Genomic DNA, 18,489 nt, shown 5'->3' with positions numbered 1-18,489 from the left:
ATAGGCAAACGAAGTTTTTCGTAAATATCATTCAGGGGAAAATTTTTTTGGTCTGAAAATATCAAAAGGCCCTAACAGGTCGAATTCCGCTTCGAATGAGTCCTCATTAACCCGGATTGAGTGCCAACTGTGGCTTGTAGGCGTGGCTTATATAAAAAAGAAGAAGAGAAATGAACTTTAAATGGCTATATTTGGTTTTTGGAAAATAGGGAAGGAGTGATTGGATTGACCTGACATTTTATGTATAAGCTACAAAGCCCGAGAAAAGATGAACCTCTAAAATTCAACCCAGTCATAAAACGTTAAAGGGGGGCTGTGGTCGGAGAGTCGAAACTTCCGGCCCACTTTTACCCATGAAGATAAAGTCGAAGGAGGTGAAATTTTGCAAGTAACTTAGTTGGAGCTTGGGCTACAAAATGCGATCACTGCTGTCTCTCTGCGGCCGCTAGGACCAGAAATCACTTAACATTGTGGTGGGTCTCCTCTTTAGAGGCACAATTGTGACTCCTTGATTTTCAAGTTAGAAATAAATAAATCAAAATCTGAGATTTCAAGCCTCAGAGGTGAGGATAGAGATTTCGTGCATGGTGTACCAACCAAAAAAGAAACCAAAGTACTTGGAACAGTTTTCAACAACAGTTGGAAGAAAACTCAGAAATTAAATTAGAATGAAACTAGAAGCATTGTAAAAAAGGCAATTTCTTATGGAAACAACTGAAGTCTAACTATACACCAGAAGGCTCCGTATGTAATTATTTCTGTATGCCCTATAATATGGTATTCTGCAACAGTTTCTCTACCAAATAAAACAACATTAAAGGAAATAGCAAGAATAGTTTATCAATTTGTATGGAAAATAAAGTACCCAGCCAAATTAAAGAAAACGGATTTGACTAGTGGCCGAATTTTTGATGAAAGACAGGTTTTAGTTAGTTTTTTTATATATATATATATATATATATAGGTTAAAAAAAGAATGCTTTTATTCGCAGGAACTCATAATCACATAAATCAAAGGAACTCTGAATCACAAAAATCAAAGGAACTCAAAATACATTACTTCGACTTTTCCAAAGTGTTGCTTCTGCAACATGGACCGTTACTGAAACTTGAGCGTCAACCAATCAGCGTCGCGAAACTCAACTCAAATGTTTTTGCAAAGAAATTTTTTTAAGTAACTGGTAGCTGTGAGGGGTTCTCTTTCATGGTTTCTGGCTGCGTTGAAAAGGTGTATCACATTAATCAAAGGGCCTCAAATTACAGAAGCTCAGACAAGTATTCCAGATAATGTTGGAAATAGAAATCAGTCAGAGTTTTGACTTCATTTTCCCAAAAAAAATTATCAAAAGGTATCCTTTGTATTATTATAAAATTTTTTGTTCATAATACAAAGTCACACCATGATAGTCTAGTAATGCCAAGTTGCCCTTGGATCTGATAACAATAGTGGTGGTCTTTTCTCAAGCATGTGAGGTATGGGCATTCAGCTAAAAACTGTTCCTCAGTTTTGTCTCATAGAATATATGGTCACTTGACTTCAATAATGCCATGTGGGTCTCTCGCATGTGTCAAACACACGTCTGTCAGGAGACGTGGCACGCCAGTACTCAGCTGATATCAAAATCCCAAAGTCATTAACCACAACGTCCCTGCCTCTTTTTTTCATCGTTTTTTTTTGTAAATTCGAACAGCAGTTGCTTCATGCGTCCTGCCCCACTTTACAGCTGGGTTTCTATCCAAATGTAGATCTTCAAAGTTAGACGAAACTGATTTTTTGCTCCAAGGAGTGACCCTTTTCACCACCAAACCGAATTTGCTTGAGGTAAGTCTATACTTATGTGCATGGAACAACGTTTCACTTTCAGCCTGTCTGCACGAATTTTTTTTCAATGTCTATGTCTTCTGATGCTGATCCTCTTCATGAGTCTATCACTTGCTGCTGTTTGGGATCAGTATTTGTCAACATGTCACTACATGTACACTCATAGACAGGAGAATCAGGAAACTCAGCAGCCTTGAACAATGCACTGGTTACAGCACTGAGAGTGGTTATACTACTACAAGTAGGATCATCTACTTGTAAATGGTTGGTCAATGTTGACAGCACTGGGCATTCCAATAATCTATTCTGAACAATCTTGGACTGGGAATATTCTCCTCTTTCTATGCCGTCTTTCAAAATATCTTCAATAAAATACTTTTTTAAAGGGCTACTGAACACAACAATACAAGATTTAGCCTGCCGTGGGATGCAAACTTAAAGGGCGTGAATCCATCTGGAAAGGCGAGAGCCAGCAGCGTAGCCAGGATTCCGTGTCGGGGGGGGGGTGTCAGTCTACCTAATATAGTAGTCAAGAAAGCAAAAAATGGCATTAATTGTAGTGACGGATCCAGGATTTATGATGAAAGGAGGGGGGGGGAAGAAGTAAACATTACGTCCGCGTATTGAGCAATTTTAATGATAGGCAAGGTCATCCTAATTCCTTTGGACCTTAGGAAGGGAAGACGAAAATGTGCAGAATAAGTCAAATCTGTGCAGAAAATTTTGAGGTTTGAAGTGGTAAATATATCTATTTTGGGCGAGAAGATGGTTTGAAAGCAGTGCTTTCTGCCGCAAAGCAGCGGAAATTTTAGAACCATGTATAACTAAAAAGTGTACTATTCCATATATTTACTTCTTTTACACCTATCTTTAATGCTTAAATTATCTTGAAACTTGTGTTGTGCAAAGAGTCTAAGTTTTAATAAAATTTCTGTTAAGAAATGTCTTTTTATATTTTTTTTTTTCTGCTCATAATTAATTTTGTGAATATTCAAGGATATAAAATTATTTTATGGCATGAAGCACTACATTTTTTGATTTACCAATAAAGAATACATTTTTTTTTCTATTAAAAAGTAATTAATATTTGGCTCCTTAATGACTCCCGCCTACAGGACCTAATCTTATGTGACAACTATACTATTTTGATGACCATTGGATGGTGAAGATTGCTAATGAATTGTCCTGTCAGTGCCAAATAGCTTAATTTTTCTGTTGAAAATGCATTTTCAAGTCTCTATTACAAAACCAATAAAATAAAAATTCCTCTGGTGCAATGTACCAACCCATCCTTAGTTACGCAACTGATGATAATTTCCAGGCTTTTCAAACAGTCTGGAATAAGCAATTTAAGGCATTACAAGAATGCTGTTGCCCCCTTTGGATTGGGAAAATTTCAAATTTTATGGCATTTATGACAAACTTTACCAGATTTCAGAACGAGGGTGATGACCCCTCTCCCCCCCCCTAAGAGCCGCTCCAGTCCGCTGCCACCAGGACCGCCCAGGACAACCGTAGATAAAATTGTACTACAACCCCATTTGCTTTATTGGAACTTGTTATATGTTGTCTTAATCCTTGGCATGTGTCCTGGTAGTCCTGAAGCAAAACTTCTGAGATGCAAGTCAAAACAGCAACTCACAGCATGCTTAACACATGGAACAGCTCAGCTACTGCAGTCCACAGTTCAAAGCCAAGAAAGATGCCCAAAGGAAGAGCAGAGAAAAGGGTTTTTGTCATCATCAAAATGTTCACATGAGAGCCATCTCAGGATCCCAAGTCCAGGTACAGCTTACCTGGACTTGGGATTATATTATATTTGAAAATATAATTTTTAAACATAAGTTATTGTTTCTGAGAGTAAAATAAAATTGTTTTAGTGAATCAGATTTACCTTTATAAAAAACCATTAACAAAAATAAAAACAGATTATGTAAAAGAAACTCTGTACTACATGAAAATGCAGATACAGCCGTGCTAAGGGAAGAACTAAGTTGCACAACTCACAATCTCAGACTGAGACACTCATCTTTACTGACCCATGGGTCATACAGCTGCACTGTTATTGGAGTTGACAGTCCTCCTTCCTGAACTTGTCACATGTTGATGTCCATCACTTTGTGTGGCTCAAGATCCTGCTTTCTCATGTAATTCCACTGTTGAGGCATCTTGGTGCAGCTCAGGGAGGCAGGGATTTCTTTGTACTTCAGACTTTGCATCAAACTGATAATTTTCAAGAGCGACACCAGGTGAGTTCAAAAAACACTTCCAACAATGCATGAACAAGCACTGATGATAATCTGACTGTCACATAAAAGAGACTTTGATTGACTGTTGGTTGTTTCTCTTTTTAAAACTGCGATAGCAACTCCCTTTTATAACTAACCCTTTATTTCCAAAAAGTCCTTCCACTTCTAAAATATGCACGGTTTCCAGGTCAATATATTGATCCACCAAAAAGCTGTAGCTTCTCTTGAGTTGCTGGCTGGCTGAATTTGAAGCTTTGTAATAATCTTCAATAAGATTGTCTGAGATAAGTGGGACAATGTCAAGATCTCTTCACCACTGGCCCTAAAAAATATGAGAAAATTAGAGTTGACAAATTTTTTACTGACGTGTTCTTAAAATAGACCTAGGCCTAACCAGTTAAACTGAGGAGAGTTGAGTCTGATGTTTGGGTATGAAATGACTTTATAAAGTTCTGAGTGTGTTGGAAGAGTAAAACTGCTATGGGCTGCTTTAAATCAGTGGTTGAGGGGGGGGGCACCAGCTCCAGACTAAGAAACAATAAATAAAACTGGAGGTGCCTGGTAGGGAAACTCTTGTTAAAGTTCAGGGGGGCCAGGCCCCAGGCCCCCCTAAACATGCCACAACTTTAAATTAGGTTTTTAGGAACTCTGAGATGCTTTTGTGTGACAGACATACAGCAAACTTTTTTTGGAGATCTGAGATCAGACACCGGAGGCCAGAGTGCTAAAAAACAAATTTATACTCTTGTGTTTGGTGTAGCCTGAGGAAAAGTTAGAAAAATGCAGCTATCCTGCTGCTGAAGGAAAAGCAGGAGATAAACAGAGGAGGATCAAGGTCAGTTTTTTGGAGAGGACGAGGGTTATGACCATGTGCTGACTTGCTGGGACTGGACTTAAATCTCCCTGATAGCTGATCAAAACCAAGGCCAGACCTATGGGGGACCAGAGGGCAGCTACCCTCGGCACTGAGTTGTGGGGGCGCCAAAGGTGTCCCCTGCAACCCTCCAAAGTTAATTAATGTTCCAAAAAACATATTTTCATTCTGCTCTAGAGACAGAAACTGAGGGAGGGGGATCCTGAGCTCCTCAAACCCTCAACTGGCACCCGTCTCAGCTCGGTCAACTCATAAAGTCTCAGTCGCAACACAAACATACCTGAATTTTTCAGTATTATGTGCTTGCTCTGCACAACTCACTTGTACTTTTCATTGGATCCAATATGTCCATGGAACAAAAATCAATTCTGGTAATCAATTAATCAAATTTAATTTCACATTGAATTCATTAAATAAAATTAACTTAATTAATTGAATAATTAATTTGAAATCAATTTCAAAATCAATTTCGAATAGCTTATATTCTATAAGTAAATCATTTTTTTGTATTCATATATTCAAAATCTAGTTATTGGTAATAGCAAGGCCCAGGGACATAGTCAGAGGCAGGGGCATCACCAAGGAGGTTGGCATAATATTTATTTTAAAATTATTTGCTGTCCTACAAAGAAATCTGAGATGCAAATGAAAAAAATACACATTTTAGTAGGAAGTTTGAAGATTTTCCAGCACTTTGCACCAGAAAATACCATTTTTGAATATCCAATTATTTTATCTAATGGCAAATAAGCAAGGAAACAAACTGACAATATCCTTGACCTAAATTTATAAAATGTGATCCTTTGCGGCAAACTATTAGTTAAAGATTATTATATTTGGATTCAGCATGAAATTCTAAATGGAGATGTAGGTCTATTTCTTAGCTATCTCAATATTCCATGAATGGAAAAATTTACCAAAATATTACCACATGATGCCTGTGCAGTTGGAACACAAAATATTAAACTGGCTGGACAGAGAGGAATTTCTAGAAGGGCACTGACCCCAAAACCATCAAATCATCATCACCTTTGTAGCAGAATCTAGCCTAAGTAATTTTGGTACTGATTCACAATGTTAATTTCTAAGGGTTAAATTTTCCTTAAAAACTGTAAAGTCAAACCAAGTTCTTAGGTAATAAACATGTTAAAATCATTGTAGAGACTATGGCGGATCTTTCTGTGTCACTTTTCTTAACTTCTTTGCCTTTTTTGGCACCTAAATAAATGTAATTTTCAAGTTGGAGTCCATGATTGGCTGGGCAAAGATATAGCCTAGTACAGGCTAAACATACTACCCAAGCTCAGGAAAATTCAATCCAGAATGCAGGTGGTGTACAGCCTTGCTAATAACAAGATTATCAACAAAATGAACCCACCAGTGCCTCCTGAATTTCAAAAAATCCCATGATAAGTTCCATACCTGCATAAGACACCTGCCAACACTATTGCTGATTTTCTCGTAGCGCTGCAATTAATGCCGAAAAACGAATAAGGTCTATATACCTTCCATATATTCCCTGAAAGTTCCACTTTAATATCCTAAGCCATAGCTGAAATAGTAGTCGTAGCAGTAGTAATATTGGCAATATGCACACTGTGCCTTTTGGTTAGTTCCATATCAACATCAACATGCCCTGAAAGTTTAAACTTAATACTATAATATACTTAATAAGTTATTCCTGAGATATTTCTTATATACCCTTTTGGCAGCCTACATGCTCATAGTGTATTTGATTTTGTTCAGTGTCCCCCTATACATTCCCCGAAAACTTCATCGTCAAACCCTTAGCTTCAGTAGAAGTAATAGTTTTAAAAGTATTCGTAACAGTAGAAGTAATTGTAGTAGCATGCAAATACTGCCTTTTGGTTAGTTCAAAATCCCCCACGACAACCCTGTAAGTTTCAACTTTATACTCAGAGCTCTTCCTTAGATAAAGCCGATACCTTCTTTTGGTACCTTTTGCCGTACAATTTTGGTATGAAACCGACACGATTTATAATAAATGGTTGGCGAAGGTAACCTAAAACTACTATTTTATCTGACATTTTTTGAAAGGCTATTACATGAGTTTTTTATTCATTCCTAATCACTTACAGGAACTCCAAACCCTTGAAATTGCTTCTTCATAGTCAGATTACTATATGAGTGCAGAAAATTAAGAGAATCTACCATAAAAACGTTTACCGGTTTTATTTCTTAATTAGCCTACTTTCTTTTTCTGCACTATTTTTTGTTTATGGTGGGTTGAGTTCACTTATTTACTTAGCCTAGGCTAAGTTAAACATCTGAGTTACGATGATTTTATTGCTTTTAAGTTAAACAAGTAAATTCATAGTTTAGTGGCTTCTTATTATCTTAAGAAATAGTTGAGATAAGTCAACAAAACTTCTGGGTGAATTCAGGGCTTAAAATAGGCTTTATCCTGGGAAGTTGTTATAATGCTGCAGTCTCTACTGTTTTCTTATTTCCACAGCTTAGAAGATTGTATATATGATAGGTCCATGCATAGGCTATCTAAATTTTGGTATATCACATTTAACCATAGGCTACTTCTGGATTGTTAATTTTTTTCATTTAATCTAGTTTCTGAAAATTTAATTCTTATTATTTTATAATTTTAAGCTGTATCAAGGGTTTTCCCCAAATTCAAGATTTGAAAACCTTGTAAACCAGTATCAAGCAAAGATAAAAGGCTCAAAACACTTTTTTTATGCCTGATTTGAGCAGCTGCCTACATGTATTTTTCAAAGTTCACTTTTTACTCAAAGATTATAAAAGGCTACCAAAGGTCAGTGGCCTCTAGAGAGGGTAGGAATGAGAGTTAAGCACTTAAAAAGATCTTCTAGGGGATTATTAAGGCTCTGGATCCATTCCATGGAGCTTTGTTCACCTAACTCAACTATTTTCAAGATGAAGGAAAGCCCTGGAACTAGAATTTTACCAGGTAAATATATACCAAATCATATTATGTCCAATTGAGTTAGGAATAAAGTGAATACACCATTCGATGCCTTTTTTTATGCTGATTATGAATATAATTATCATTTCTATGGGAAATGAATTTCAGCCCCCCCCCCTATATATGCCAATTCAGGGTATATAATTCTACATTAGGGGGGGGGTAGGAGTAAAGTTTAAACTTACCTCCCATTTACATCAGAAACTAAATTTGCCCCCCCCCCTAATGTGGAAATGTATACCCTTAATTGGCATATATAGGGGGGGGGCTGAAATTCATTTACGAAATAAATGACTGTTATATTTGTAATCAGCGTAAAAAAGGCATGGAATGGTGTATTCACTTTATTACTAACTAAATAATATGATTTGCTATATATTTACCTTTTACCATAGGGCTAAAACCCCCTAAGCCTTCTAAACACCAGAATATCATTTGCACTTTACAGAAAACCATTTCTATTCTGAGATATGTGTTTATATTGGTTCTCTACATCAAAAGAAAAACAAAATTACCACAATAACCAAGATTACTGACACATTTTAATTCAGTGGTGTCCAAACTGTATTTTACCAGGGCTCCCTTAAAAAAATTTCTTCATGTGGTGCTTCCCTTTCATTTTAGAAAATAATAGAGGTAAGAAAATTTTTAGCATAGTACTACAAAATTTATTTGGACAAACTCTTACAAACAAGGAAAACACAATATTTCCATTTCATTTTGGCTAATACTGAAAATCCTGTTTTCTATACATACAATTTTGCAAATGGCATCACTGCTTTTAAAGCTTCATTTGACAAAATATTATATTTACTTTTAATATCTAGCCAAAATTTAATTAGAGATACACTCTAAAAATTTCATATTAAAGAATTATCACAAGCTAATCAAATCAAGTTTTCTTTCTCATTACTTGTTAATTTAAATTTGTCATCTTTTTTGTCGATAAACAGGTCCTGTATCCATGCATATTTTGTAAAATTGAGATCATGAAAATAATTTGGTAAATTAACTAACAAAGCATCCAAGTGTTCAACAAATAGATTTTTGTTTGCTTCTGTATTATCTAGGGCATGCAAAGTTAAAAGTGGAAGCATATAAACTTACTCTTTTCCAAATTTGCCCTATGTAGGCAAATTTGCCCTATGTATGCATTACCTTTTTGAATCAACAGATGCATCTTTGGCCCTTACATCAAATTACTCAAAAATCTTAATTTTTTCTAAAATACACACCAGACACATCTGCTTAATTGTTAAATTACTATCCCTAATTGTATTTGTGTCCTCATTTTCATTTTTTTTTTATAAAAGTTGCAATTTATGCTCTGAGTTCATCTATCCTCTAAATCACTTTGGCACAAGATAGCCAGGGTTCTTCTCAATATTACAGAAGGATATAAACTTACAGAAGCATATAAACTTACTCTTTTCCAAATTTGCCCTATGTAGCTCTGTTTTTTTATGAATGCTTTTGCATTACCTTTTTGAATCAACAGATGCATCTTTGGCCCTTACATCAACTTATTCAAAAAAACTTAATTTTTGAAAAATATTCACTAGACAGGTCTGCTTAATTGTTAATGCATATTTTGTAAAATTGAGATCATCAAAATGATTTATAAATTAACTAACAAAGCATCCAAGTGTTCAACAAATAGATTTTTGTTTGCTTCTGTATTATCTAGGACATGCAAAGTTAAAAGTGGAAGCATATAAACTTACTCTTTTCCAAATTTGCCCTATGTAGCTCTGTTTTTTATGAATGCTTTTGCATTACCTTTCTGAATCAACAGATGCATCTTTGGCCCTTACATCAACTTATTCAAAAAACTTATTTTTTTCTAAAATATCCACTAGACATGTCTGCTTAATTGTTAATGCATATTTTGTAAAATTGAGATCATGAAAATGATTTGATAAATTAACTAACAAAGCATCCAAGTGTTCAACAAATAGATTTTTGTTTGCTTCTTTATTATCTAGGACATGCAAAGTTAAAAGTGGAAGCATATAAACTTACTCTTTTCCAAATTTGCCCTATGTAGCTCTGCTTTTTATGAATGCTTTTGCATTACCTTTTTGAATCAACAGATGCATCTTTGGTCCTTACATCAACTTATTCAAAAAAAATTAATTTTTTCTAAAATATTCACTAGACATATCTGCTTAATTGTTAATGCATATTTTGTAAAATTGAGATCATGAAAATGATTTGATAAATTAACTAACAAAGCATCCAAGTGTTCAACAAATAGATTTTTGTTTGTTTCTGTATTATCTTGGGCATGCAAAGTTAAAAGTGGAAGTATATAAACTTATTGTTTTCCAAATTTGCCCTATGTAGCTCTGTTTCTTATGAATGCTTTTTCATTACCTTTTTGAATCAACAGATGCATCTTTGGCCCTTACATCAAATTACTCAAAAATCTTAATTTTTTCTAAAATACACACCAGACACATCTGCTTAATTGTTAAATTACTATCCCTAATTGTATTTGTGTCCTCATTTTCATTTTTTTTTTATAAAAGTTGCAATTTATGCTCTGAGTTCATCTATCCTCTAAATCACTTTGGCACAAGATAGCCAGGGTTCTTCTCAATATTACAGAAGGGAAGTGTAAGTAGCTCCTATATTGTCACACAGCTTTCTAAATAATCTTTCTTATAATAAACTGTTTTTATGTAGTTTATAGCTTTTGTTACTTTTGCAAAAATGCCTTTAAGTTCATCACTTGTATTTTTGATACTGGATGTGGCTTTGCCAGGAATGACTTTGTATAAAACTATCTTCAGTTATATTATTTTCTTCTTCAGCACATTGAATATTTCCAATTAAATATGTGGTTTTAGCTGCATCACTTCCTTCTACTACATGTGATGTAGAAGGTCAAGGGTTAAGATTACCTTAATTTGCAGTTTGGAGCAAAATAAGGTCCATGCTGGATCTGTTAAGGTAATGTTTTAAGTTTGATTTGATTATTTAGGGTAATTTCTGTTTGTTTGGGTTTCATTTTAGTTATTTTAAATGATTTATGTCTGGTTTTAGCTTAAAATATTAATAAATTTATTTCTGCTTGTCTTGGTTTAATGTAGCTCTTTACCTTTTTTGAAAAGTATTCTTGTTTCTCCTGAAGAATCAAGATTTTGGCTTGCTATTCATATCTTAGACAAAATTTTCCTAAAATAGTTGCATTATATTAAAATTTTGGATAGATTGGTATTGGAATATAATTTAAATAAATGGGATTAAATCTGCATAACTTTCAGGCTTTTATAGGGCTGAAGCCAATTTGGCCTCCATTATGTTACAACTTGAGTGTACACAAATACTAATCAACCATTTGATTATAAGAATCTTATTGGGTTATTTTTTGTTTCAACTGCTTGTTTGTTTAAATAAATACATTTTGAAATTTTTTTAGTACAAAATTCTGATTTGTTCTTAAGAAAGAAATTAGGACACCAAGATTAGTTGCATTAAATGCAACTAGATTTGTTTCCACTTGATGTGTTTCTTGGTTCTCAAACTATTGAGGTGTCTTGACAGCCTGAAATTTTTAATCAGATCAACATAAAAAATATATTTCACTTTAAGAACCAATACTACCAAATTTGTTTTAAATTTGTCCCTTGACGAGCTTCCCTTGGTTCCCTCAAGTCAAAATTTAGAACCTATTTGATATCCCTATTCAATTTTCCATCACAGGTTCAGGTAATGTTAATTTATACCATTTTGCTGGACCACATTGCAGATATACTCTTTTGACAACTTGGATACACATAGTGCCTTTAGATTAAGTTCAACGTTTCCAGGAATTTTAAGTTTAATGCCTTAATTTTTCCTGAATTATTGCAGATGTGCCATATATTTTTACAACCTGGACATGTATAGTTTCTTTGGATTTACCTTAAATTGCAGCTTTGTATTATCTAAGGATTTTTCCTTATTTGATAAGCTGTTTTCATGTTGTTAAGTGACCAGGTGCAGTTGTATGACCAATAGCCTCACAGTCAAGTTTTCCCTTCAAGGACCACTCAGTATCCACCCTTTTTTTGAAAATACCAAGAGAGTCAGGAGGAACTATATCTTCAGAGAGTTTGTTTTAGTCATTGACAATTCTAAAAAAAAAGAACTGAGTGCAGGCTCCAGTTTGGGTAGACTGTTGAGAGGTTTAGTTTTGCATGCCATATACTATTTTATTGGCACTTCTTCCCGAACCTCAATGTCTTTCTTAAAATAAAGGAAGGCAAGAGACAGTCCAACATCAAGCTTGGGACAGAATAGTCCTTTGCACTGAAAACTAATGAATTTTTGGGAGCAAGTGGAAAGGGTGTGCTTGATCAACCCCAGAGTTGCACTAGCACCAATAGTAAAATTGTTAAAATTGGAAGTAGATTTTAATTCATTGTCAATATTGATGACAAGGTCTTGGTCATCATGTACAGAAGATATTCTATAGCCAGAAAGAAAATAAAAGCAACAAGGATTGTTTTTTGCTAAAGTGAATGAAATTGCACTTGGCAACATGAAATTCAAGAAACCAAGCCTCAGCCTATTGACCATGTAGGTCAAGATTATTCTGTGAAAGGTGTGTAATCTTCACATGAAGAGGCTGGCACAAGAAGTTTTGAGAAACTGACATAAAGCATTAGTTTATTGCTGATAGTAGAAGGAGCATCATTAATAAAGATGCTACACAGCATTTCACACCTCCTTAATTCATATTTTAATGCTTTCTCCACTTTCTTTTTATTTCTTTTATTTGCTCATGATCTATCACTCAAATAATTCTTGTACAAGCCCATTCTCTCTGTTAAACTGAAGCGTTTTCACTAGTTTTTCACTAGCTGCATTCCTAACTTTCTTCTTTAAGACACCATCTGCATCTCTACAAACTATTGTCCTAAAATTATTCCACCCATATTCTCCATTGCCAAATTTAGACTCTCCACTTTAGTCTTCAACTGATCCTGGAAAGTTTCTCTCAAATTCTTATCCTGGAATGTATCAACATCATAGCTTCCTGGAAGGTAGTTACCCTTCCAAAATATCAGCTTTAGATTATCTTTAGACACTACTAGATGCCAATATTTACTTTTAACACCAATAACAGCACTCCTATATGTCCTAGTACCTTGTATTAATCCTGTCAGTCTTTGGTTTACTATAACATAATTGCTTAATGTTAGCTGTCTTACCATCATGTGAATACCATTTCAACTTAGCTTATGGGCCATTTTATGACCAAATACTGTATCAGTTTATGACCAAATACTGTATCATTGTTATACCTACAAAATTGCAGCTGTCTGTAACCATTACTGTTTTTGTTTCCTGCACCAAATTTACCTAGGCTAGGACACCATCTATGCATATTTCTACTGACCAGGGAAATAAAATTCCTTAATAAAAATACATATTTCTACTTGGCATTCTGTCTGTTTGTTCCTGTAGGCGTAAGTAAATGTGTATTGTCTTTGAAAAATGTGGAAAACATCCCTAAATTGGATTGTGATATTATTGAAAATTACACTATTAGATTCAGTATATTAGAGAACACTACATTGGAGTTTCCACACTCATATCCCTTCAGTTCCGACATGATAGAGCTGACCCAATAAATATATTCCTTATTGTTGTGAACATTGATAAGAACACTCCAACTCACATCTTCACTTTTACAGAATACAGTAGTACTTGTTGATACCAACACAAAATATACCCACCATGTCCCCAGAAAAGATTAGGCCAAAACTCTGTATCTAGCCAAGTATGGAAGACTCAGAATGCATTTCCATCAGAAACAGATCTCAAGCAGTTTTCTCAGATCATCTCCCCATATTTATTCTCAGGTCATCTCCCAATATTTAATGGCACTCCTCAGGGGACTATTCTAGGCCATCTCCTTTTTTCTCTTATGATTAACACCCTTTCAACCCTGTATGACAATAGGTGTAAATTTGTTGATGACTTGACCGTTTTAGAGATATGTCATAAAAACATTTTTAGCAACCCAATGGGCATCCTCCAAAATATTGATAAATTTAGTTGCCCCCAATCACATTTAATACTAGTATACATTTCTTTTGTGCATCCCATATTAGAGTATGCTTGTCCTGTGTGGTATCCTGGCCTCTCAAATGAAGCAACAAAGAAGATTGAAAATGTCCAAAAGAGAGCTCTAAGAATTATTTTTAAAGAGAGCAAGGTACCATATTTGCATTTGTTAAATATTTCGAAACTAGAGACCCTCAAGCAAAGAAGAAATAATTTGTGACTCCGTTTTGGTAAGTTGGCCCTTCTGAACCCCATACTGCGAACCTTTTCCCTGAATACCATGTACCTTACAGAAATCGTCCTCCACAAACTGTGTCCAAGCCTATCCCTACCTTGTGTCCCATTCTTTGTACTACCTTGTAATATAAAAAAAATTTTATCGCTTTTTTTACTGATATAATAAAATGTTGTTAATTTTTACATAAATCTTATCTAATCTTATCTCCTACAGATAAAAGAAACAGCTCGTTTTTCTTTTTTATTCCCTACCTCCTTTTTATGTTGTTTTTTGAACATTTTTTAATGTATATATTATTTATTTTTCTTAGTTTTATCAGTTTTTATCTTTTCAACTAGTTGAAATTTTGCATTGTTTGCCAATTTTTTAGTTGTTGTGCTTTTGTTATGATTTTCTTGTTCATTTTTGTTTTTTCATGGACTTCGAAATTCGAATTTGGCCCTTCAGGGCTTGTGATAGTAATTTCTCAAAATAAATATCTTATATATCTTATCTTATCTGATAAACAGTTGCAACAATCACAGTACAGTCTTTCAAAAGCAGTTAAGCCTCTATAGATTTCCATATTAGGTCTTATCATGATCCATTTTGAGAATATTTTTTTTTTATTTATTTTTTTTGTATTAGTTGTTTTTGTGACCTGTATGTTTTCAGAGTGTGCTTCAGCATTGTCATAAATTGTTATAACGTTTGTGACAAGCTTGGTAAAGCTTATTGCATTTTGGAATAAATAATTAATAAATACCTACAAAAATGTGGCATTTTTCCCACATGGAAAGATCATGGCTGGAAGTTTTCTTGTTTTTTTCTCTAGGGGTTATTGTATCAAACCAATGGTCCTAAAAGAATGGGAGGGGTTATTTTATGCTTTTGTATTACTGGCTCAATTTTTTCATTATTAGGACAAATGGGCTGAGGGAAATAGGTGAGATAAAATCAATGAAAGTAGACCAGTCTCAGCCAGTGAAGAACAAACCTAAATAAAGAACGATGTGGGCACAATGTGTTGTTTTTTGGTTCTCCATACCCGGGCACTTTGTATCAAAGGAGTTGTCATAGAAACTTCGAAAAGGGCTCATTTGATTGGAAATTAAAGTGGCTAGTGCCCTTTTTAATATTCAAAAATTATTGAAGGACAACTCGCCCCCCCCCCCCCACGCCCATCATTCCCCCAAACGCATCCAATCAAAATTTTGAGATAGCATTTTTGTTCAGCGTAGTTGATTTCCATATAGAAAATATATTTTCGAGGAGGACACTCCCCCACAACCCTCAGGGCAAGGGTTTTAGGTTATGCCCTGGGGGCATATAAAGTTTTTATAGAAGGTGTTGTTGTAGAAACTTCAAAACAGGCTCATTCGATTGGAAATTTAAAGGGCTATTACCCTTTTTAGTAGTCGAAAGTGATTGGAGGGCAACTAGCCCCCCCCACGCCCATCATTCCCCCATACATCATAATTGGAGTGGCTTGTGCCCTTTTTAATAGTCAAAAGTAATTGGAAGGCGACTAACATCCCTTCCACGCCCACCATTTCCCGAAACACATCCAATCAAAATTTAGAGATAGCCATTTTGTTCAGCGTAGTTGATTTCCGGATTGAATTCGAGTTGATTTCGAAATTGGAGTGGCTAGTGCCCTTTTAATAGTCGAGTGATTGGAGGGCAACTACCCCCCCGCCCATCATTCCCCAACACATCCAATCAAAATTTTGAGATAGCAATTTTGTTCAGCGTAGTTATTAGTGTTTTTGAGGAGGACACTCCCCCACAACCCACAGGGCAAGGGTTTTAAGTTACGCCCTGGGGGCATTTTACAAAGTAGTAATCTAACCACAATATTTCGTATTGGTGTGTACATTGAGAAGGGATTAGAAAGAAGGAAAAGTTTTTACAGTTGATTATTACTAATTATATGGAATTACATTTATTTTCTCGATAAATTAGCATGAGGTATTTTTTTCTTCATGTTAATGTGTGTTTTGTAATTTGTTCTGTTGTGATTTTTTTATTTTTCATAAATTTTTGTGTGTATATGGCTCTTGGGCTTTGGAAATACACGATCTATCTATTTATCTATAAGGTTTTTATAGAAGGTGTTGTCGTAGAAACTTCAAAACAGGCTCATTCCATGGAAATTCAAAGGGCTACTACCCTTTTTAATAGTCGAAAGTAATTGGAAGGCAACTAGCCCCCCTCCCCCACGCCCATCATTCCCCCAAATACATCCAATCAAAATTTTGAGATAGCCATTTTGTTCAGTGTAGTTAATTTCCAGATAGAAAATATGTTTTTGACGAGGACACTCCCCTCACAACCCTTAGAGCAAGGGTTGTCAGTTATGCCCTGGGGGCATACACGTTTTTTATACAAGACTTTGTCGTAGAAACTTCAAAACAGACTCATTCGATTGGAAGTTGAAAGGGCTAGTGCCCTTTTTAATAGTTGAAAGTGATTGGAGGGCAACTAGCCCCCTCCCCCGCCCATAATTTCCCCAAAGACACCCAATCAAAATTTTGAGATAGCCATTTTGTTCAACGTAGTTGATTTCCTGAGAGAAAATATGTTTTTGAGGAGGACACTCACCCACACCCCTCAGGGCAAGGGTTTTAATTTATGCCCTGGGGGCATATAAGGTTTTATTGCAATCTTTGTCATAGAAACTTGAAAAGGGGCTCATTCGATTTGAAATTCAAAGGGCTAGTATCCTTTTTAATAGTCGAAAGTGATTTGAGGGCAACTAACCCCCCTAAGCTAACCTAACATAAACCAGAGGCGACACACACACAGAGACGACACACACATAGAGACAACAGAGACGACACACACACACAGGTGACAAACACACAGAGACGACAAACACACAGAGACGACACACACACAGAGACGACACACACACAGAGACTACAAACACAGAAAGATGACACAAACACAGAGACGAGACACAAGCAGAGACGACACACACACAGAGACAACACACACACAAAGACGACACAAACACAGAGATGACACAAACACAGAGATGACAAACACACAGAGACGACACACACACAGACGAAACACATAGAGATAATACACATAGATACGCATAGAGATAAGGTTTTTACTGAAATCTTTGTTGTAGAAACTTGTAAAAGGGCTTATTCGATTTCAACTTCAAAGGGGTAGTACCCTTTTTAATAGTCGAAAGTGATTTGAGGGCAACTACCCCCCCCTCTCACGCCCACTTTTTCCCCAAACACATCCAATCAAAATTTTTAGATAACCATTTTATTCAACGTAGTTGAATGTTTTGGAAATTGTTTTGGTCTTTAAGGATGACAACCCCTCCCCCTACAGCCGTCAGGGCAAGGGTCGTAAGTTATGCCCTGGGGGCACATAAAGTTTTTATTGAAAGTGTTGTCGTAGAAACTTCAAAAGGGCTCATTCAATTGGAAATTGAAAGGGCTAGGGCCCTTTTTAATAATTGAAAGCGATTGTATAGAGACTAACGCCCCTTTTACGCCAACCATTTCCCTAGATATATCCAATCAAAATTTTGAGATATTCATTTTGTTCAACGTTGTTGAAAGTTCTGGAAATTAGGTCTGTTAGGATGATAACCCCCTTAGAGCCCTCAGTGCAAGGGTTGTAAGTTATGCCCTGGAGGCGTTAAAGTTTATATTGAAAGTTGTTATAGAAATTTCAAAAAGATCTCATTTGATTGGAAATTGAAATTGTCCTTTTTAATAGTCGAAAGTGAGCGGAGAGTAATTAACCCCCCTCTTACAACCACCATTTCCCCAAAAACATTCAATCAAAGTTTAGAGATAGCCATTTTGTTCAACATGGTTGAAAGTTCTGGAAATTATGTATTTAAGGATGACAAACCCCCGAGAGCCCCAAGGGCAAAGGTTGTAGTTTAAGGCCTGGGGGCATATCAGATTTTATAGATAGAGTTGTTGTAAAACTTCAAAAGGGGCTCATTCAATTCGAAGTTGAGAGGGCTAGTGCCCTTTGTAGTAGTCGAAAGTGATTGGAGTGTAACTAACCTCCCTCTCACGTCCACCATTCCTCCAAACACATCCAATCAAAATTTTCAGTCATTTTGTTCAACGTAGTGGAAAGTTCTGGAAATCAGGTCTTTGAGAATGACCTTAGGGTAAGGGTTGTAATTTATGCCCTGGGGGCATATAAGCTGCTTATAGAAAGCGTTGTCGCTTCCAAAAGTCCTTCTTCGATTGGAAATCGAAAGGCCTAGTGCCGTTTTTAATAGTCAAAAGTGATTGGAAGCCTTGACATTTTTAT

General features: G+C 35.6%; 1 protein-coding gene across 1 annotated transcript in view; it reads left to right on the top strand.

Annotated features, from left to right (window-relative positions):
• The first annotated feature begins 6,896 nt into the window (after nt 1–6,896).
• The window catches only part of LOC148954334 (mitochondrial glycine transporter-like), a 38,533-nt gene continuing 26,940 nt past the window's right edge, over nt 6,897–18,489 (top strand). The window contains exon 1 of the mRNA XM_089086262.1: nt 6,897–6,963. The gene's annotated coding sequence lies outside the window, so the exon portion shown is untranslated. The remainder of the gene's footprint in view (nt 6,964–18,489) is intronic.

The sequence above is a fragment of the Artemia sp. Qi Xiang Cuo genome, chromosome 3, assembly GCF_049724085.1.
Source record: "Artemia sp. Qi Xiang Cuo chromosome 3, ASM4972408v1, whole genome shotgun sequence".
Taxonomy (NCBI): Eukaryota; Metazoa; Arthropoda; class Branchiopoda; order Anostraca; family Artemiidae; genus Artemia; species Artemia sp. Qi Xiang Cuo.
This window is presented reverse-complemented; position numbering and strand designations above follow the sequence as displayed.